This window comes from Lichenostomus cassidix, chromosome 6 (genome assembly GCF_008360975.1).
Source record: "Lichenostomus cassidix isolate B80296 chromosome 6, HeHo_3.0, whole genome shotgun sequence".
Classification (NCBI taxonomy): domain Eukaryota; kingdom Metazoa; phylum Chordata; class Aves; order Passeriformes; family Meliphagidae; genus Lichenostomus; species Lichenostomus cassidix.
In genome coordinates, this window is record NC_139487.1 from 12,484,029 (window position 1) to 12,505,252 (window position 21,224).

A 21,224-nucleotide genomic window follows, 5' to 3' on the forward strand; every position below is an offset into this window, starting at 1 on the left:
TCAGGCGAATAGGCAGCAGTATTAACCTGGCAGGACTCACACACACACACACGCACACACACACACACACACATGCTGAAGCCTTTTTAATTCCTTTCACATTGACTATTTTTTCCCAGGCCTGTTTATTTTGGAAGGGATGGGGGGGTGGCGGGTAGTGCGCTTTGCTCTCTCCTCCTCCATCCCCAGCAGCAATAGCCCCATTCAAGCAGAGCATCATTCTCCCCCTTGTGCACCCACCACCTCTCTGTGCAAAGGGGAAGCCCTTGGACATGAAGTTGGAAGGCTTTAGTGCCAGTTTCCAACTAGATTTTCTGCTGGATACTGAGAAGACTCAGGCTGGATTTTCTTCTCTTCCCAGACTGAAGTGGTGGCATTACTCTTTCCCACCAGCCCTTTGGCTGTGACTAGTCCCAGGCTTGTGGTGCTCTGCCCAGGACACTCCCCAGTCATGCAGAGCCCCCATGTGTCTCTGGAGGTTCACAGAGCCACTGTTCCATTCTGGATCAGCTGCAAACTGGAGCTTCTTGGAGCTGAGTCTGCAGAGCCACAGTGGATGAAGGCCAGGAGCTCTTTTTGGAGGTCTTCCTCTAGGAATGAGCTGTAAGCAGATTAGCAGTGGTGGCAGCTGGGCAGCTCCCTGCTTGGTCTGAGCCTTGGGAGTGACAACCCTGCTGCCAGCAGAGGAGAGTCCTATCTGTATGGGCTGGAGACCCAGGTGCTGACCAGGTACTGGGCAGAGACCTTACCTGGTCCAGCTTCAGAGGTGGATGGGGCAGGTCCTACAGACTCAGCATTGGGAGTCTAAAGAGCCTTGGAGAGCCAAGAGAGACTTGCAGGTGAGAGCAGGGACAAGGCCAGCTAGGCACCCAGGAGTGGGTTGTTTCAGGAGAGAGCTATAATTGGGGCAACTGGAAAGATGACAGAAGGAGTTTGGGGTGCTCAGCCAGCAGACATTGCAATGCAGCATTACAATGCAGCATTGCAATGTGTCTGTGAGACCACCAGTGATCCCACTGGGATTGTTGGCTGTAAATATGGGCTCAGCTGGTGGCTGTTCATAGCAAACCACCCATGACATTAGGAACAGTGGGACCTCCTTCCATGAGGAAAGCAGGACACAATCCCCTACTAACTCCATTCTGGCTGGGGACATCTTCTCAGGTGATGCAGTTGAGGAGCAATGTCTCCACACAGAAGTCACTGCTGACAGCCACCAAAAGCTGTTGGTGGGTATTTTTCACCATGTCAAACACACAGTGCCCCATCTGGCATCCTCCAGGAGCTGGGAGGGGACATGGGCAGGTGAACGAGTTTGTATTGATGCTGAATGCTGCGCATGGCTCAGATGGATGGGACTGGGAGATGGCTCTGCAGGGACCTACTCCTGGTGGCTGGTGGCCCTGCAGACCCTGTCTGAGCGTGAGTGCTTGTTTACTGAAAAGGCTCAGGCACAAGTTGTCCTCATAATGCATTTCTTCTGGTTGACCCAGCTGGCCAAGGGACGAGAGGCCTCACTGAGCCCCTGGCCTGGCAGCCCTTTGGCTCAGAGCCACGCTGCCCCATGTCCAGGCAGGCTGGAATTTTGCAGTGGTTCCACAGTACTTTCCAAGTGCCAAAGCTGCAAGCTGTCAGGATGACACAAGCAGGACACGTGACTTGGGCTGCTGGGAATGCTGTGTCCTTTCTGGGATGTTCAAGTGGGTCCTTTCAGGCTGGAACAAACTGCGTGGGCAGCTGAGGGATCTCTGGGAAATGCTCTGTGGTGGGAGCTGGTGTCTCTGCAAGAGGAGTTTCTTTCCATGCAAGGTGCCCCGGTCAAATATTTCAAAATCCTTTTGCTCCCACAGTTTTCTTGCTCATCCCCTTCAGGGCCTGTCAGTCAGGCTGTGATGGCCTTGCTGGGAGCCAGGGTGTCCAGAAAGGCTGCAGCTTGCAGCCAGCTCCTGCATCTCTGCATCCAGCATGCGTGTTTGTGCAAGGGCTGTGCCAAGGGCTGAGGAGGGGCACTTTTCTTGGGGTGCTTGGAGTGGGTCCAGAAAGGGGACAGAGTTTGGGGAAGGATTGCTGGATGATGCACTCAGCACCAGCAGCCATCCTCTGCGTCCCTTGCTCTCTGGAGGGGATGTGGGGATGGATGCTGTGTGGCCCAAGGGTGTCCCCATGCTCCCTCACATCCCCCATAAAGCAGAACAGGGGTGCTGGTACTGCTCCTCTCTCTGTGCCAGGCAGGTGTTCTCTTCCCTCTGTTCAGAGCAAGTAGTTGCAGCCATTCCCCCATCTCCTGTCCCGGTGGCCCCATTCCTGCCATCCTGTGGTGCTCTGATTGATGCCACAGCTTCTTCCACCAGATCTACCAACAAACACCTGTATCCTCTGCTGCTGTGCCAACCCCACCAGCTCACAGGGCTGCGGGCAAGAGGGCTTCTTTCTGGTGCCAAACTGCTCCTGCTCAGCTCATGCCAACAGATTTTGGAGCTGTTCAGTGCCAATGTCTTCTCCAATTAATCTTCCTCCTCCCTGGCTCCCCTCCTCGCTGGACCACATCTTGGGGGGGATCCATCCATCTCAGAAGTGCCCAGCAAAGCATCTGGAGCTCAGACTAGACCGTGTTCCCCTGCACCTTCTCCAGGTTGCTGGGTAGCAGTGCTGATATTGTCTTCATATTTGATGGTATTATTAACTGGGGGAGGAAGGGGGAAGAAAGCACTAATTGATCTGGTAATAAAGTTAATAGAAGCTCTTATGAGCTTGCCCATTAACAATAATTACGGAAGGCTGAGTGAGGGGAGGAGCTTGAAGGGAAATCCACCAAAGCTGGGATGGGCTCACTTGGTGAGGATTTACAGCTCTTCCACCCCACACCCTCTGCCCTTGGCCTCCACCCCCTAAACCCTCTTCTGTCCCTACTCTCAGGGTCTCATGCAGATCTAACTTCTCCAGCTGGAACTGGGGCAGCTGAAAGCAAAAGTCACCCAAGCCTCGGGAGATGTGAGGATGAGACCTTCCCTGTTGGTACCCAGACAAGATGGGGGTCCTGTGGAAATTGGTGGGGACCACTGGAGAGGGTGGTGGACTTCTTCCAAATATGTCCCAGCAGAAGGTGAGTACCTGTTCTTCCCAGGCTTTTCAGAGCTGCTGGGACTGCTCTGGCTCAGAGGCTAGCTTGGCAGGAGCAGCATCCCTGGGCCAGGCAGCAGACACTGCGGGCTCTCCAAGCTGGGAAGGGCTGAGGCATCCTGGGCTGGAGACAGGATGGCTGAGCTCTGGCATGGAAAAAAACCTCAACCTCCGTGCCTTTAGTAAACACAGTTGCCAAAAGAAGCTTGGTGGGGTCAGGGGTCAATACAGACAGGGCTGCTGCTACAAATGGCTGGACAAACAGGTGGGATTTCAGTGGCTGATAACAGGAGGCAGCAGGGACAGGTGGGATTGCAAGTTGGCACAGGCAGGATCAGCCTGGCTGTGGGGAAGGAGCTGCAGGACACCTGGGGGCAATGGAGAGTAAGTCCCCTGCATCTTCCCTACTCATGAGACTGCAGGCAGTGTGGCACAGTTCCTGAACTCTTGGAGGCACTATCCCCTACTTTCCTCACCTTGCAGGGCTCATTTTAAATGTGTGTTTAGCTTGGTTGATGCTGCCAGCTACCAGCACTGAGCTGGATTCCAGGGAGCTGGACAACTTATGCCAAATAAACAAGGAATTCAAAGGATGAGGGTGATGCTGCAGCTCTGCCTACAGCAAGGTACCCTGGGTTTGCTTTGCCTGTGAGCTGCCCCAAAGAGGGACAAACTATTCCTGGCTCTCAGTAATCCAGTCTGCTCCTGGCCTGCTCCCAGCCTATCCCCCTGCAGCCAGCCAGGACATGCAGCTGGAGTGGGGCTGCAGGGCAGGCGGATGTGGGGTTGCTTTGAGTGGCAGGTGGATTTTGCTGCAGGCACTGCAAAGCAGACACCAGGCAGTGGGCCTGGACTGGCTCCCCCAGCATCTCTGCACGGCAGCTCTCCCCAGCACTCTCCCCCTGCCCAGACTCTTACACATCTTGCTGACCTTGGCTTTGCAGCTTGGCTCTGTCCCTCTCTGCTCATCCCTTGAGCATTCTGTGGATGCAGGGCTGTGCTCTGGGGTCTCCAGGCAGCCAAACCCATTCATGGCATTTTCTTCTGTCCTGTCTGTATCACATAAAGGGTGGTTTCACCCTCATGTGAGGGATGTGGAATCCCTGAGACCCCTGGCCATAGGGAGAGAAAGGCTGGCTTCTCCCACCAGTGGGATGCAAGACAAAGCTGGTGCCCAGGCTGAGTATGGGGGGACATGGCAGGAGCAACCTGAAGCACCCTAGCCAGCTCAGGGTGCATGCAGCACCCATGGGAGGATGAAGCTTGCCTGCCCTGGTGCCCCCCAGGCTGACACAGCAGGCAACACTGTCTGTGTTTGTTTGCTTTGAGAAAAGGAGTGAAACCAGACCCAGCTATGCAGGGCCCTGACTTAGACACAGAGTACATGGTAAACAGAGGAGGGATGCCAGTGCTCACTGGAGAGGCTACATCCCTCCTACGAGTGCCTTGGCCACAGGGAAACATCTCCACAGCAATTCTCAGGGCATCCATCTCTGTCTGTCCTACCCTCACCTGCAGTCCATCAGTGTCCTGTCTGGAGCAGAAAATCCTTTTTTTTGTGAGCTTGTAACATTGCCATGTGATGTATTGGGTACCAACAAGGAATTGGCACCAGGCTGGTACTGTGACCCTGCAGAATTCCTTGGACTCCCCTGCCACTTCAGCCTACGTGACAGGCAGAGGGTCCCTGTGAGGAGATCAGTGACATCTTAAAAGCTGCTGCAACACTAGCTTGTGGCTTGGAAACACCCATATGCTCTGACAAGCCCTGGGGAGGGCAAGCCAGGGCCAGCAGGCTCCAAATATTGATCATGGCCAGCATGTTCATAGAACGTCTTTCAAGCCCTGCCATCGTGGAGAGCCATAGCCAGATGTCCCTGCTTTAAATACCCCATGGGTAGAAAGAAGTGGTACCTGTTCATTGGAGTCCAAATGAATCAAATCACTCCCCTGTGTCACCCATAGGTGACAGAGCCACCCATTGACACGGCAGACCAGGCATGTCCTGTGTGGCCATGAATCACTTCCACCCCGGGGTGACACCCTTTGTCCCCTGTGAATACAGGCTGACTAATGGGGCTTGGGACCCTTAGTAGTAATACAGAGCAATGATTTACATTTAATTAGCCAAATGAGTATGAAAATAAACTCTGCCCAAGAGCCTACTAATAACTTTCTCTGTAAATGGCGTGGGCTAATATAAGTCCTCCCTGGAAGATCACTGTGCTGTGCAGTGAAATGAGAGCCCAGCCAGGCTGCAGAGGGAAATGGGATTGGCCATGCCAGTGAACAGTTAGAGGTTTTTGCTGCTAGGCAGTCTGTGACCATGGATTCTCCCCTTCTTTTTTATGGATGCCACAGGTCAGATGCTATCAAGGCTCAGTAATGTGTAGTTAAAGGCTCACCACATGGATATGGCTCAGTGGCTTTCCCGGTCCTAAATTTGGTGTTGCATTGATTAGTAAGAGCTAGATTTGAATAAACAGGCATTTTGTTGTTGAAGCCCATGATACAAGAAGGAGAGATCAAACAGCAAAAAAAGTCAGTGTCCAGAGGCAGCTCAGGAGCTGGATTCAAACCCCATCATATCAGGGGCTCATACCTGTGAGCTTGGCTACAAACCCCCAGAACTCTCCCTCTTTGGTCCCTCAAGCAGATGCAGAAGCATCTCTGTCAGGCTGCTGGTTGTTGGAAACAAACCAGGTGGTTCTCATGGGACACAGGGACAGCTTGCCCCAAAAGAGTAAAACTCCCAGGCCAGCCTGGAAAAAAGTGCAGCCCTGGACAGGGTGAAAAAGGGCATTGGGAGTCAGCTGTTATCACAGAAGTAAACTAACATTTAGCTTGTTAGTTAATTAATGTTAATTAATGTTAATGAATTGTTAGTTATCTAATTAATGTTAATCATGTCAGATGTTGCTTTTTAAAAAAATTGTTTCTAAAGTAACTTCTGCCCACCAAGCTAGTCTGCTCCCATGGTATCAGAGGGCTGGTCTGACTGACAGACCTGCAGACTTGTGTGATGGACATGACCTAAGAACCAGCTTTGATGGCTTTGCAGTAAATCACAAAAGCATAGGGATGTCAGACTGTGCCTGATTTGTTTGTGTTTGGTTTCTTAACCTGCCTGAATCCCACTAAACTTCATTAAGGCTAATATGGGGTGGATTCACTCAAAACATCTCACATGGCTTGGGGTCTCCCCCAGTCAGTCTTGTCTCTGATTTCTTGCTGTCCAGGAGCCCCCAGCATCTGTAACTGAATGTGAGAGCTTCTGTCCAAGGCCACAGCACTGCATTAATCACTGCAACCTGTTGGAGCCAGGCAGATAGGTCCTCCTAGCATGCGAAATAACTCATGTTAATCATTGCTTGTGATTTATCCTTTTCTCTGTCTTGTACATGAATTATTCAGGATGATGCTGTGGGAAACTGAGGCAAGGAAAGCCAGGAGAGAGTCTGATGGCTGGTGCAGGCAGTCTCAGTCCCCCAGTTGGGAAGGCAGAGTGGGGTGCAGTGGGGTTTTTCCTCTGACCCTGGACACATCCTGTCAGTGGGAGGTGTTTGGCTGGAGTCTTCACTCTCACAGGGCCTGCTGGAAATTTATTGCACAGTTGACAGCCACGTGTTGAACTCTCTGGGCATCTCCACCTGGGCTTCTCAGGACAGGCTATCCTCCCATCTGTCTTTGTGCTGGCTGCAGGGCTGTGTCCGTCATTGGCGCCGCATTTGTTTTGCTGTGGGTATTTTTCTTTAGCCCAAATTACACTCAGGCTTACACCAAAACAAACAAGCCCTGGGATGTGGAGGTACCTGGCTGGCTCAGACAGGCTGGTGCCACGGCTGGCCCTGGGGCTGATAAAGGACCTGCAGTGTCGCTATGCTGGAGTCTGGGCTTGCAAAATGTGACATGGTTTTCCTTGACAATTAATCACTGGGGAGTGAGCAGCATCAATTAATGGGTAATAGGCCTGATTTTGGGTCAGGGTTTCCAGGTTGGACTCCTTTTGGCCCTCTCTCCACTACAAAAATGAGCATCCCCATCATGGTATCTGGATGCAAAGCCCTGAGGGACAAATATGAACCACGGTGTGGGTTGATCCACTGGTGGTGGCAGCCGAGGGGATATCCTTGGGCAAGTGAGAATATTGAGAACAAACTCCAAGATGCAGAAAACAAACATAGCTGGGATGAGGACATGACTGGCCTTGCACTCACCGCTGCTGTCTGTGCCCTGGCCAGGCTGGCAGCACGTGTCCAGTCTGAGCCATGGGGTGCTTTGGGACCTGGGTGCTTTGAGGGGTTCAGTTCCCTGCTTGGCCCTGTGTGGGGTCAGAAGCAAGGACTGCTGCCATTGTATTTAGAGGTGAATTGAGATGCCTCTAATGCCAGGAAACGCAAATATTTCTGGTCCACACTTGCTTTAGGAAAGGCTGCAGTGAGGTGTCCACTTGAAACACTTAGTGGGGAAACTGAGGCACTGAAGCAACTGTCCTAAGACTGAAAAGCCCTGATAAAACAGCGAACTTGTAGCCACTTGTGTAGCACAGGGGCAGCTCCTGGGACATCCTCAGCCACCTCCAGCAAAGCAGCCACTTTGGAGGACAGAGATGCACATTTGTCTGCCAGTGGTGAGACTTCTTCCCTTCAGCCAGGGACCACATCCCACTGCAGGGTGGCTGTCCAGTGCCTCTCAGGATCAGGCTGGGAGCTCCAAAGCAGTTCAGTGGAGGAGTACATGATGGGAGAGTAATTTGATGCTCTGAGTGTCCAAAAGAGATCCTGCTAGAAATACCCATCTGACACTGCTTGAGATAAAGCAGGGGAGGTGGGTTCACTTTAGCTTATCAGACACATTTCCTCTAGAGAGATCTCCATCAGCTCAGGGAGGAAACTACTGAATTTTTGTCTTTTGGTGACTTTTTTCCCTTTTGAAATTTTTCAAGGGGAACAAAGACAATCAGGAAAAAAATGTTTCACTTGGTCCTTGCTTTGTTGGTGAGAATGTTTTAGGTTGGAAAGTTTCTGTCTGTTTTGTTTTATTACCAGGAATTCAAAATTTTTTTCCACAATTAAGATGAAGCAAAAAATACTGCCTGGAGAACGAGATGGAAAAGAAATTTTTAATCTGAAGAAGAGCAAGTGACACACTTGGAAAGCTGTATTTTTCATAATTATCCAATGGAGACAAAGTGAAGCACAAGCACAACATGGGAATTTCACCTGCTGCTTCAGAGCTAATTTAATGAATTTCCATTTTTCAGGGACAGAAGCAGCTCATCAGAAAACATTTGCAGACATCCCCATCCTCAGGACCTGATCTCCTGCCTCCTATTCCTATTCTGCACGTGCTGGGGAGGTACAAAAGAACATTTTGAATGCCGTCACCCTGTGAAGACCCACAGGGGCTTTTCTTGGCCTTGCCTGCTATGCAAACTGCATCACTCCTTGCATCTGCTGTCATCAGTCCTTGCTGGGCAGGTTTTGGCCTCTCAGAGCTGCCCTGCACCCCCAGTCCCATTGCTGCAGGAGAGAAGTGGCTACTAGCCTGATCTTCCCAGGGCCAAATCCAGGCACTGGGGCACTCAGCAGGGACCTGTCCCCCAGGCCATCTTCTCTGGGGAGCCAGGCACCCTCATCTCCCCCATCTTCCAGCACCAGATGTGCAGATAGCAAGCCACATGAGCGGGATATGCCATGCCAGGCAGGATTTCTGCTCACCTGGCACAAGCCCAGGGAGCTGTCATCTCGCCACTGCTGCGATACTAAGCATCAGGCATCCAGCATCACTGCCCCAAAACCCATCAGCAGCTTCAGAGGATCCACCTGGCAAGCTGCAAGCATAGCAAATGTGTCATGGTGCACCAGCGTCTCATAAAAACTTCTGCAAGGCTGTGAGCACATTAAATACCAGTTTTGGTAGAGCAGCATGCTGGGACCAGATTCTGGGGAACACAGCCAGCCTTCAGGAGCTGGAAGTGCCTTCATCCATTTGACTTTCCAGGTCTTTTTATAATGGATTTTGAAAACATGCCACTTGCTAGTGTTTTGCAAGTGCCCTTTTGTGCCTTTGCTCTTTGAAATGCAGCCCTAGGACAATGCCCTCCCCACTATAATATATGATGTGATATGTGATAAAACATTTTAATTAATTTTCCTTCAAATTTTTTACCTATTTTCTGATCTCATTTGGTGAGGAGATGCTTCTCCAGCCTGCCAGGTTTTCTGCTCTCATTTTCAGCTCTATGTTAACCTGTCCCAATCATAGCTAAATATGAGGTTTGTGTTTGCTGCTTGTCAGGGTATTTCCCCACAGCCTTGGTACTGAGAACCATGATGGCCTCAGGGCTTCTTCTGGGGAACAGGCATGGAAAACAGACAGTGGGCAGACAGAACAGCCTGGAGGGAGATGTCAGCCCTGCAGCCATTGCTGGGGTGTGAGCAGTGCTGGGATGTGCTGGCCTGATGGTGACATGGTGCCCAGCCTGGCAGCAGCATTAGGTCCTTGGAAAGTGAAGTTTGCAGGATCTCAGTGACCAGCAGTGCTGGGTGTGTGGCCAGGGTGGGTAGTGCGTTAAGTAGCTGATTGGGGTGGTGATGGATGGGCAAGGTGTTTGGGGCTCATTAATTTCCTGGCAGGAATCAGCTTGTCACATCCTGTAATGCAATCAAAGTGGGAACACATCTCACTCAGGGAGAAAAAGGAGCACTCAATCCAGAGGCAGAGCACTGCCTTGCAGCATCCTCCAGCTGATAAAAAATGCCACTGCTGGGAGAGTTTAGCCCTGCTAAATGCTGGGCTTGGCTCTGTAACCCTCGTCAGGGGCACTGCTCCTGTTTGGCTGATTTCTCCTGGCTGCCCAGCAAAAGATGGCTGTGCAGAGGATGCTAGAGTTTAGCTTGGTGCTGCCTTGAAACACTCCCATCTCTGGATTGCAGGTGTCCTGGGAAGCCTCTGCCCTTTGGAAGTTTGGATGGGCTAAACCACAGACCACAGCACTGGCTGCAGTCATTCTTCCTTCCCCTCCTGTCTCCTCATCCAGCTTTGGGGCTCGCTGGGATCCCAAGAGCAGGAGCTCAGTTGTTGTGCAGAGATGATCTCCCTGGCCTACAGGTACTCTGGTGCAGCCAGGCTTGCAGAAGTGTGTGACAGGTTACAGCCAGCACTCCTGCAGCTGGACAATGCTGTGGGACAGGGCTGCAGTGGGAGGTAAGGACGGATGAGTTTATGCTCCCTCCCGGCCTGAAACTCCCCAAATCCCCAACCTCCTCTCCAAGAAGCTGCTGCTTCCTGTCCTCCAAAGCAGTGGGAGAGCACGGAAACCAGAAGATTTAAAAAAAGAAAAAGGCCCTGTGGTGACAAACATGATCAGCATGGCTGTGAGCCAAGGCACCACTCACCCACCCAGGGGACAAGCTCGAGGACACACACAGCCCCTCCAGCCGGGCCCAGGGCGGGAGGAGGTTGTTTTTCCCGCTGCAGCATTGTTCTGCAGGACTTGAATAAACACCCAGCTTGGGGCACCCAGGCACAGGGCACACTTCTCTCCCAGTGCCTGGAGCCTTCAAGGAAACCCCTTTTGTGTCTGCATTTGGCTGACCCTTGGAAACAACCTCCAATCCTTGCAGCCAGCAGTGCCTGCCCCAGTGCCAAGGGGCTCTTGCTGATGGGGAGGGTGGGACAGGACTGTATTCAGCTCCTGTGCAGACATTTGGTTTCCTCTGAGAGAGTCAAGGTCTCTCATCTGCTTCTTCAGAGCCTAAACCCAGCACATGTGTGGGTGTGCTTGAGAAGTACTTCAATTTACCTTTTTAATATGAACAATATTCAGTAGTAATTATTTGATAACCATTTAGTTATTCCTACAGTTTTTTGCTACTATTGATTACTTTGGTTTGATATCACTTGCAGAAAACAGGGAGTTGAGGTCAGGCTCAGCTGCCCCACAGTGAGTTGCAGCATCCCAAATAAGGGGAGAGATGCTCCGTGGTGCCTCTCCCCAGATGGGACAGGACTGGGAAAATGGCACTCTCTGGGCTCATGCAGAAAGCAAGGTTTGAAAGCTACTGGTTTTGTGGCCAGCTGCAGCTGGGGAGCTGTGGCTGGCCTACTGATTTGTACCTCTGTGCTTCTGGGGAATTTTATGCCTCCGAGTCCACCCATTAGCCATCCTGGGGGGTCTGGGACATGGCTGGGATCCATCAGGCTCTCTTGTCCTAGGCATGCTCTAGCAGCATAGAGAGCGCTGGCAGCAGGGTGCTGGTTGTTTGTGCTGGGCATGGAGCCTGGAGCTGGCACATTCCCCAGCTCAGCACAGGGCTCTGGCTTTGCCTGATGAGGCTCTCGCAGGTGCAGCAGCATCTGATGGGCTTGGGACAGGACCTGAGTCACTCTGAGAGGACAATGGCACCGGGAAACTGCAATGTCCTGGGGCAGTGCTGTTCTACAGGGCAGCAAACACCAGCTCTAGAGACACCAACAAGTGAAAACTGCCAGGACAGGTGTGATGTCAGGGATGTAATTTTCCCGTGCCATTCATGTCCTAGGCATGTCAGTGCTTGGAAGCATGTGTGCCACTCATTTCATCCCGTACTGAATTAGACTTTGCACTCTGTAGGAAAGAGCTGCTGCCTGCCCAGCCTGCTTTGCTGTGTGGCACTGGTACCACCCAGAGAAGGCAACACACTTCTCCACGGCACAGGGATTGAGGAGTGCAGGCTCATGGCTTAGCAGCCCATTTTGTGCCTGTTATCCAAAGCACTGAAAGGGCTGCAGATGAACTAAGTGAGAGGCTAAGTAAATAAAGGATTGACCTTCCACCCCAGGGGGCAGAGGGCAGCTACAAACTAGTGCTAATGTGAAATAGAGAGCCAAACTTTGCAGACTCTGGAGGAATTTACCCTGGAAGCATCAAAGAAGGCAAAGGACTCGTGTATCACCCTGTCGGCATCAACATGGGGATGATGGCCCTGCCACCCAGAGAACCAAGCTCTTGCTGGCGGCTCTGGGAGGAACTATGTGTCAGTTCAAGGGCTGAAGCAGGAAAGGTCTACAGGGAAACCCCTGGGTTGGATGCCTGGGGCTGCTCGCACTTTCAGCACGATGCCCTGTGGGCAGCACGGCACAAGCGATTTGCTGTGTATCCCCAGTGTCCTGCAAAGGCACCGTGGGGCTGCTGGGTGCTCTGCAAGGGGATGGACCTGGTGGTTTTATGTGGATGCTGGGACTGGGGAACACTGAGAAAGCTTGGGCTTTGCAGGACAGGGTTTTCAAAGGGCTTCCTAAAGAGGGGTCACATCTAGGTGTCCCAGGCTGGGCAACCAGCATCCCCAGTGACTTTTGACCATATGCAAAGGGGCTCATGGAGAGTCATTTGAGAGAGACAGAAGACCACAAGGGATGGACGGGTCAATAGGAGTTGGCAGATGGACATGGCCACTGGAGAAAGGGAAAAACAAGCTAACAAAGGTGAGAGATGGAGATCATCAGAGGAGAGCTTTGATGGGGATATTTTGAATGAGGTATTCCAGCTGAAGGAAGTTGATCCAGGGTGTAGTTTTTGTTATTGCTTTTCTTGGTCTTGTCTTGTCTCAGGGAAAGAGGTGAGGCTCTGCCTGTTATTAACAGCTTGAGATGTGTGGGCTTGCATAGAGCACATTGGATAAACCTAAAGGGTCCCCAAATATTCCTAGTAAGGCACTAATTCATTCACAGGATCATGGTAACGTGCAGAGACTTCTCTAGGCCTGTTGCATTATGAAAGTCTGTGAGTGATTTACACCCTGGTAGCAGCTAACCCATCCGTGTGTTATCTACAGAACGTCCGGACCTTCCGGGCTGCTTACAGCTCCAATTGCGATTTTAATTGGTGCCCGGAATTGCTCTTCCTCCCTTGCAACCAATGCCATGGTACTGTGCTTGCCTTTCCCTTGGTGTAAACAGGAAAAAAAAAAAATCCCCAATGCCCCAAAGCACCCTGTTAAGAACTTCCACATCTCATTGAGCTGTTATTAATAGGGGGATTGTCTGGTGTCACAGCACAGGCATAAAATACATTATCACATAATCTTATTTAGCAAACACTTGTGTCGCTTCGCCCTTGGTAATTGCATTTGGGAGATGCAATATTTATGGAAGGGGAGAAGGAAATGTCTTGACTCATCTCCTCTGAGCAGTAAAAGTCCTGGGAAAAAGGGGAAAAAATTCGCTGGGGGGATGAAGGGGATGTCAAAACCACTGTTTCCTTTGCAGCAGGTTCAGTGCCCTGTAAAAACTTCAGCTTTGCCGCTGAGCTGCTCCTGGAACTGAGCGAGGCTGGGGAAAGGATCCGGGTTTTGCATTAGGCTGTGTCGGACCCCAGAGCTCTCCCAGCATCTCTCTGCAAATCCTGCTTCAAGATCACTCGCTGCCTTGCGTTAGCTCTTATTCCTGGCTGGACCTGCGAGGCTCTTCGGTGATACTGTTCTCGGGGCTCGGGTCCGAGGATGCTCCCCACTCAACGGGAAGATGGATCAGGATTTCTCCCAGGACTGAAATCCCCGCAACCAGCCCCGTATTTCTGTGTCGGACCTCACAGCCCGAGAGCAGCAGCTGAGAAGTTTTGCCCAGCATCCCGACCCTGAGAGATCAGGTGGGCACCTTTCCCTCCACCTCTGAAGCCTCAGCTCCTGCCCCTTCCGACTTGAGGGGAATTTGCGGCAGAGGATGAGCTGCTGGAAGTTGTCCCTGTTTCCTAAGGCATGCTTTAGGGAAAGGAGAAAGCTGTCTTGGTAGATTATAGAATGCCTCGGGTAGCTCTATTCCTTTGGAGCACTGAAGTATTTGTCCCCAGAAATCACAGCTCGTTTCCCCATCTACAACCACCCACGTCCCTTCGTACCCACAGTGTCCGTGGGTGACCTTGACCGGCCAGCGAGGAGCTGTGGGCTCTTCTGGAGTCCCGGGAGCTCCCTCTCCGGAAAGTCGTGGTGGGAGCAATTACACGAAACAGCGGCTTTTCGCTAACCCCGACCCTGTCGGCATTGGCAATTCAAAGCCACTGGTGATGTGCACGGAACTGGGAAACTGGTGTCATCTACTCTCCTTCCCGACTTACGTTTACACACCGTGTTTAATGTTTGTTTTCTGTCGTGCTCTCTCTGCGCTGATTTTCGGGATTCTACTCGGGCATTTGGAAAAATCCACAAAACCTTTGGGATGGAGCTGGCTCTGACTTCTCCCCGTGGTCACTTGGTGAATCGGGAGGCTGTAGCGCTGGCTATTAAAACGAATTACAGGTGGAAAATACACTTAATACGAAAGTGAAAACTGGAAGTAATTGATTAAATTTACAAGTGTGGATATTGCTCTTTGCATCAATGGCCGATCGTGTTTAAACACAGATAATCCTTTGAGCTCCCCATCCCCGGGCATCGGTCCCCGGGCGGAGCTCACTCGGTGTTTTACCCGGAGGGAGTGGGTTGTGCCACGAGGGGAGACTTAGGGTTTGGAAACCCCGATGATTTCCTATTTATAGATCACGTCCCCGATTTTATGTCATGGCTAATCCCTGTGCTGCAAACGACATGTGCTGCGGCAAGTTTTGTCAGTGCCCTGACAGAATTTTTATGTATTCTTAAACGTCAGCAATGAGTTTAGGAGCAAAAAAATAGTTAAATGGTGAGCAGGGTAGTCGTTTGCTAGGAAACTTTCACCTGCCGACTGTTAATTCCAAAAATTACGTTTCAAAATATCATCAAATAAATGGTGCAAATTCACAAATGTTAACTTCGGTTACACAAAATATGTAGATGTCAGGTAAAAATTCTTAGGTCAAAAGCGACCTATAAGTCGTAATCCCTAGCGCTAGAATTTGTCGGTACTTTTCGTAGGCACAAAAATATTTTCTACTTATTTATGGATCATATATTTCATCCCATATATGAATCGCTTGTAAAAAGACAGGTGTAAATGAGAAAAAGCCTCTGAACCCGTAGGAGTCCCTTGACTTGGGGGACCGAAGGGACTCGCGGACAGGGCAAGGACTACTCCCCCCAGCCGCCCACCTGTATGGCAGCTGCCTGGGGGGAACGGGGCAGTCCCCCCTCTGCCCGGCCCTACTTTCCAAAGGCTAATGCAAACAGCAGCAAATTAGATTTAAGTCTACCCATTGGTTCTGCCATAATTTGTATTTGCTTTTTGCGCGCTAATTGACCTCGGGGAGGGGAAAAGAGGGAGGAAATAAACAAACAAACGCGAGGATTTACCGAGGAGGGTTTTGAGGTTTTTAGAGCTAAGCCCGTAACAATGTTTGCAATAATTAAGACCATTATTATCGGATCTTCTCATTCATTAGTGAAAGCTACTCTGTTAGCGGAGCCGGCAGGGCGGGCCGCTTCCCGCCTGCCCGGCGTTGGGAGCTGCCTGCGCCCCTACCCCCGAGGGCAGCTTTTAACATGGGGGGGACGGGGAGAGGGGAGACACAAATCTGTTGGCAAAACAAGACTTTGTCTGATGGGGAAAAGGCCTAAGGCTCGTGGCGGGAGGGAGACAAAGCGGCTGTCGCTTCCCCGGAGAGAGAACAAACAGGGCAGCTGCCGGCAGCCGGGGCCGGTGGGGGTGAGCAGCCCCCGTGGGTGCGGGAAAACGGCAGGATCGGGCCATGTCACAATTGCCATCCTCTATGTCGCGACAGGCCTGGCTGTCGCACGGGTCAGCGTTTCTCGGAGCGGGGGAAAACCAGAGGGAGGCGGCGAAGGGACGCGGGTGACCAGCCCACGTCAGCTCCCTCGCTGTCGCGGGAAGTGTAATTAAAATGTGAGTTAATAACGGGGTAGAGCCCGCGGTGTTCCCCACTGCCGTCGATGCCCTCGGGGGTGGCGGCCAGACGCCGTTCATTATGGAGGGGCTGGTGCGGGGCGGGTGGCCAAGGGGACGGGGCTAATGGGATTACACGCATTTCTACACGGTGGAGAGAGGGGCTGGTGCCGCAGGACCAATAATTTATTGGCAGATGCTCCTCCGGCAACCGGCGACGTTGAATATTCATGGGGCGCCGCAGGGCACCGCAGGCCCCATCGGCCACCACCCTATTTCCTCCCCTCCCGCGGGTACCCCCGACTGGGAGGGCCCGTAAAGGACGAGAGACCCCCGGCCTGTTGCATGGAGCTGGTCATTGCCGGGACAACGAGCCGGGGAGGCAGAGGGAAGGTGCAAGTCCTCCCTTCGGGACTCCACGGCACCCGCACTGCTTGCGCCCTCAGATGCGCGGAGTTGTGACCCTGCTCTTCCCTCTGCTGAACGCATTTTCTCCAGGAAGACAGCGGCTACAGGGGGGTGAAGGGGCTGTTTTCGGACTGCTCTAAATACTTATTTTTGGTAGATAACTACTGCCCCTGGAGATGTCGTTGACAGAATGTGGAGCCAGCCACGCCGCTCCTTCCCCGCCGTATTAACTCGTAGCCCCTCGGTCGTTTGTAACCATAAAGGGGAGAAATATCGTTGCGGGCGAAGTTCGTGAGATGCTGCGGCTCCCGCTGCGGCGGGCACTTTATACTCATTAAGTGCAGCGGCGTTAAGTCATTACTGTAATAAGGAGTTATGCTGAATGCACGGGGCCACGTTTCCAAAGCCATAAATTACAACTGTCAGTGCGCATTCGAGGGATCAACAGAGCTGGGAGTAATTATTTACAGCGTGCTTTATAGAGCAATTAAAAATTCCCCAAATGGTGTTAATTGCTTTTAACGCTCAGGAAGCTCGGGCCGCCCTTCCCGCGGACCCTGAGCCGGGGAAAAGCCGCCGCCGTCCGTGCGGGTCGGGCTCGGTGGGGATTGCGGAAAACGAGATTTCCCGTTGGGAAGCCCACAGCCCCGTGGGAACCCGGCTGGTTGGTGCGGGGGGCGTCCTGCTTCTCTATCGGCGTCTGTCGCGACACCTGCGGCGTAACTTAGCGCGGACGGCAGCGCTGAGGGATAGAGCCCCGACTGCAGCGGAGCCCGCGGCCCCCTGTCCAGGGAGAGGCGAGGGATGCCCGATCGGGCCGTCTTGGCCCCGGAGCTCTCCCGCCAGCCCCCGTGCGCAGCCCGGTCCCGCATGGCCCCTCCTGGGCACCATCGCCTTCGCCGAAATGGATTTCACTGGGGTCGGGACGGGAAAGAGAGCTGCGGGAGGTGATGGACGTGCGGAAGGATGGATAATATGCGGGAGGCCCCGGTGCAAGGAAACGAGGGAGGGAAGGAGTCTGGGTGCACCCTTCTGCTGAGGGGACATTTGTCGCCTCGCACCTGCCCGTGCCAGAGTCGCTCACTCTCCTTTCAGCAACATAGAGGATTTTACAGGTTCCGAAAAGCACGGCTCGAGGTGCCGTTTTCGGACCCAGCCCGATGGGCTTTGCTGGGATCTTGCCAAGGTCCCAGACACACACCACTTTTGTCCCCGGTCCCCTCAGGAGGGCTTGTATTTCACAGCAGTGTCCCGGCCAGCAGCTGCGAGGCAGAGAGGCAGCTTGCGATGCCAAACTCCCGGGAGCCCCGAGCTGCAAAGGAGCTCAGGGGCCAAGGGGAGCCCTGGCAAGCCAGCAAGGCGGAAGAAAAGGGGAGTGGAGGGTGGAGGTCAGGCCCTGGCAGGGCTGTTTCTCTCTGCTAGCAGGAGGCAGATGCACACGATCAATGAGAGAACCTGAGAAAGGATCCCTGGGCACTTCGTGGGGAGGGAGAGGAGAGCCTTATGCATCAGGAAGAGCCCTCATCTCAATTGTCATTTGCTAGCATGGATATACGAGGCACTCAACCCTCAGCTGGGGCAGGATTGAATCATTATTTTGGAAATAGCTTGTCCCAGCCGCTGTGTGGGGTAGGTGAAAAGGGACAAAAGTTTCAAGACTGGCAGGTATATGTATAGTGGCTGTGGGTGCTTGAAGGAGGTGAGATGCTCTGGAGAAATAGACACCAAGGACACTGGGCTTCCTCAATCTATGAATTGTGTAGCAACTTAGTGCACGTGTCAGCTCCTGCATTGGAGGCTTTCATCTACCTCCAAGGAGGTCTGACCCACCTTATTGGTGTTTCTTGCAAAATAGGATTTCTCTGACCTAAGCAGCTCTTTGAGCAAATATCTCGGAGTGCCTGTCTCTCTGGGTTCTGCCTAGAGTATGATATCTCAATTATTTTTGGCAGGACCTGACATTTAGAGTCCTAGCAAAGGGAAACAAATCCAGCCCTTGGCAAATGGAAGCATACTGACTGGGAATCCAGACAGAGACAGCTGAGCTGGGGTGCCTCTGGCCCCCACCCTAGGGATCCATTTGTAGGATCATTGGATGCAACTCAAAGTAGGTGCTGATCCTTGTAAATTCTCCTGTTGAGATATGACTCTGAAATCACCAAGACTGGCTCTCATGTGTCTTAGTGTGTGAGCTTGTAGTGCTGCTTCTTCATCCCTAGAATTAGGGAGTTGGAGGCAAAAACTATATATTAATTGCAAGCCCTAGTGAGAGGGGACATTTACAGAGCCTCGTGCTCTACAGTACTGCTCAAGCCACAGCCCTGGAGAGCCCAAGGGGAAACTGAGGCCAGGAGCAGTTTGAACTGAAGCATCTGAAGTGGGTTGTGTCCTGGAGCTTAAACGTGCAGTGCTCAAACTTCCAATGACAGGAGCTTTGTGGCTTTCCCAAGGATGCAAGTGAAGTCTGTGGCTTGTGCAGGGAATAAATCCCGGGGCTATGCATCATCCCAAACCCACTAGTAATTCCCACTAACTTTCAGAAATTCTGAATCCCCATCAGGACCTAGCCCTGCATGCCCTTCTCCTTTGTCCTCACTGGGTGCTGGACAGACGAAATTCTGATTTACCTGTAATCTGTCTCCTGGCAGGTTTCATTGCCCAAAAGCCCCTACCTTGTGCTCAGCAGCTGAGAGCTGTGACCCTTCCTGTCCAGACTGGATTGCTGCTGGTGACCCTGTGATTTCTTGAGGCCAGTCCCACTGGGGCTTTCAGCATCTGCTCAGCCTGGGGAATCCCTGGCGCAGGGGAAGTCAAGGCTTTTCCCGGCATCAACTGGAGCCTTTGGGATGTGCAAGCAGCATCAGGCAGCTGTGTTATTTACTGCAGGGGGGGCATCTCCTGGGTCTCAGGACTTGGCAGCAGATCTGGGTCCCTCTGGATGTCAAAGCTCACTGGCAGGGACTCTGGCACTGTGCGGGACTGGCATGGCATGTTTTATTGCTTCCCGGTAAAGGAAAACTGACATGCTCAGGATGGGAGAACAGGCTCTGCCCCACATCTCCTTTGTGACTAGGGGCAGGGGAAGAAGCTCAGGAGTATCCTGAAGAAGGGCAAAGGCAGCTGCCGTCCTGTGGGACAAGAAGGCCCCCTGCCCTAGGGCAGCCTCCCGGCCCTGGCTGGCCCCAGCCCTCACTCCCTCCCTCCTCTCCCAGCTCCTCCTAACCACAAGGACTTTGGTTGATGGAGCTGGCGCCAGCGAGTTCCCTGAAGAGTTCAGAAGTCAAGAACTGAGGCAGGTACTGGGAGGGGGGGAAACCCGACCCCAGCGGGCAGGCAGGGCTGGGCGATGGGGGGAGGCAGGCTGGCCGGGCACCGGCTGGGCATGGGGCTGAGGGGCGCCTGCGGGTTGCTGCTGCAGCCCGCTGTCTCCACAGACTTTCCGTGTGGGGCTGTGGTGGTGGGTGTGGTGATAGTGACGGGTCTCAGGGTATCACAACAGGGTTGTGGCTTGGATGAGGGTGCAGGAACCCGCAAGCACTGGTGTGTCAGTGTGTGCATGTCTGGGGGTGTCTGAATGCACAGGTAGCGGGGGTGTTACTGCCTGTTGTGGGAGTGACTGTGGGTGTGTGAATATACACAGTTGTGAAGGTGTGAATGAGAATGTGTGTCAGAACTTGTGTGGGTGCAGGGAGGGGTATAACTGTCTGAGTGAGGGGGGACTTTTGAATAAGAGCACAAATGTAGGTGTGCGTGCAAGAGAATGTGTGGGACTGTGAGCGTGGGTGTCTGTGAGCTCGTGAGAGTGTTTGTGAGCTTGTGTGCAACTTCGCTAGTGTGAGGATGTACAAGGGGTGTGTGTGTGAGAGAGAGAATGTGGATGGGATGATATATCTGGTGATGAGTGGGGAAGTATACCTGAGTGAACAGGCGCGACTCTCTATGACGGGGCACTTGTTTTGCTTAAGGGATACTTCAGAGCAGACTGTCCTGTGGGATCCCCACGGTCCCTCGTGGGCACTAAACCACGGGCACATTCAAGACGTAAAGGGCAGCCTTTGCCCCAGCCAGAGAGGAGGGGGCCTGGAGGGCTGGTTCCAGCCAGGGAAGGCGAACAGAACACAAACCACCGGGCACAACCCTGACGCCGCAGCCGGGAGCGCTGGATGGCGCTGGGCAGCGCCCGTCGGCAGCAGCGGGGGACAGATCCAAGCAAACGGCAGTGCCCCTGCCCTGCCCCACCGGCGGCTCTGCCCCCGGGCCGGCTGTGCGGAGCGGGCACCGACGGGCCAGGGCCACAACTTTCACAGAAATTGCAATAGCGGCTTTAATTTTATTTTTGTTTTAAAGTTTTAAAATAATTTAGGGTTTTTTTTGCTTGTTAGTTTTTTGTTTGTTTGCTTGTTTTTTAACTAAAACATTCATCTTCCCGCGGGCAGGCGCGGGAGGAGACGGCGGCGACAGACGGCGGGGCTGGCAGCAGCGGGTGCCCCGTCAGGCCTCGCCCCGCCGCGGTGGCCGCTGCCCCGGGGGGTGCAGCTGGGCCGGCCATGGTCCCGGAGGAGTGAGCCCCGCCCCGATTCTCCGGGGGGAGGTGTGCTCCAGGACCCCCTCGCTTCGTCCCATGAGACCCCTTCCACGGGTCACGGGTCCGGGCACTTGCGGGGTGGCCTTCTCAACGTCCCCGTGTCCTTGCTCTGGGGTCTGGTGATGGGAGAGCTTCCTCCTCCGCGGCTTTTGGAAAGGTGCTGACTTTTGAAATTGAGAACACCCTTCCGGAGCAAATGGGCACGGCGGGTCTGGGACCCACCAGAAGGGGATTCTCCGCCTTCAGCCCTCTCTTGGGATCAGCGGCAGCGCGTGGGGATGGCGGCCTAGGCTTGATTCTCCGGCGGGGGCTGGCA

The 21,224-nt window shown here is 53.1% G+C and overlaps 1 long non-coding RNA gene across 2 annotated transcripts; it reads left to right on the forward strand.

Moving 5' to 3' along the window:
- Positions 1–2,654: 2,654 nt before the first annotated feature.
- Positions 2,655–14,815, forward strand: LOC146435224 (uncharacterized). 2 transcript variants are annotated; one of them, XR_014853178.1, is made up of 3 exons: positions 2,655–3,103; positions 8,384–10,233; positions 13,372–14,815. It is a non-coding gene; the product is annotated as an uncharacterized LOC146435224 (long non-coding RNA). The 2 variants fall into 2 exon arrangements; XR_014853179.1 differs by lacking the exon at positions 13,372–14,815 and having other exon boundaries at positions 2,758–3,103; positions 8,384–8,478; positions 10,059–13,069.
- The last annotated feature ends 6,409 nt before the right edge of the window (positions 14,816–21,224 follow it).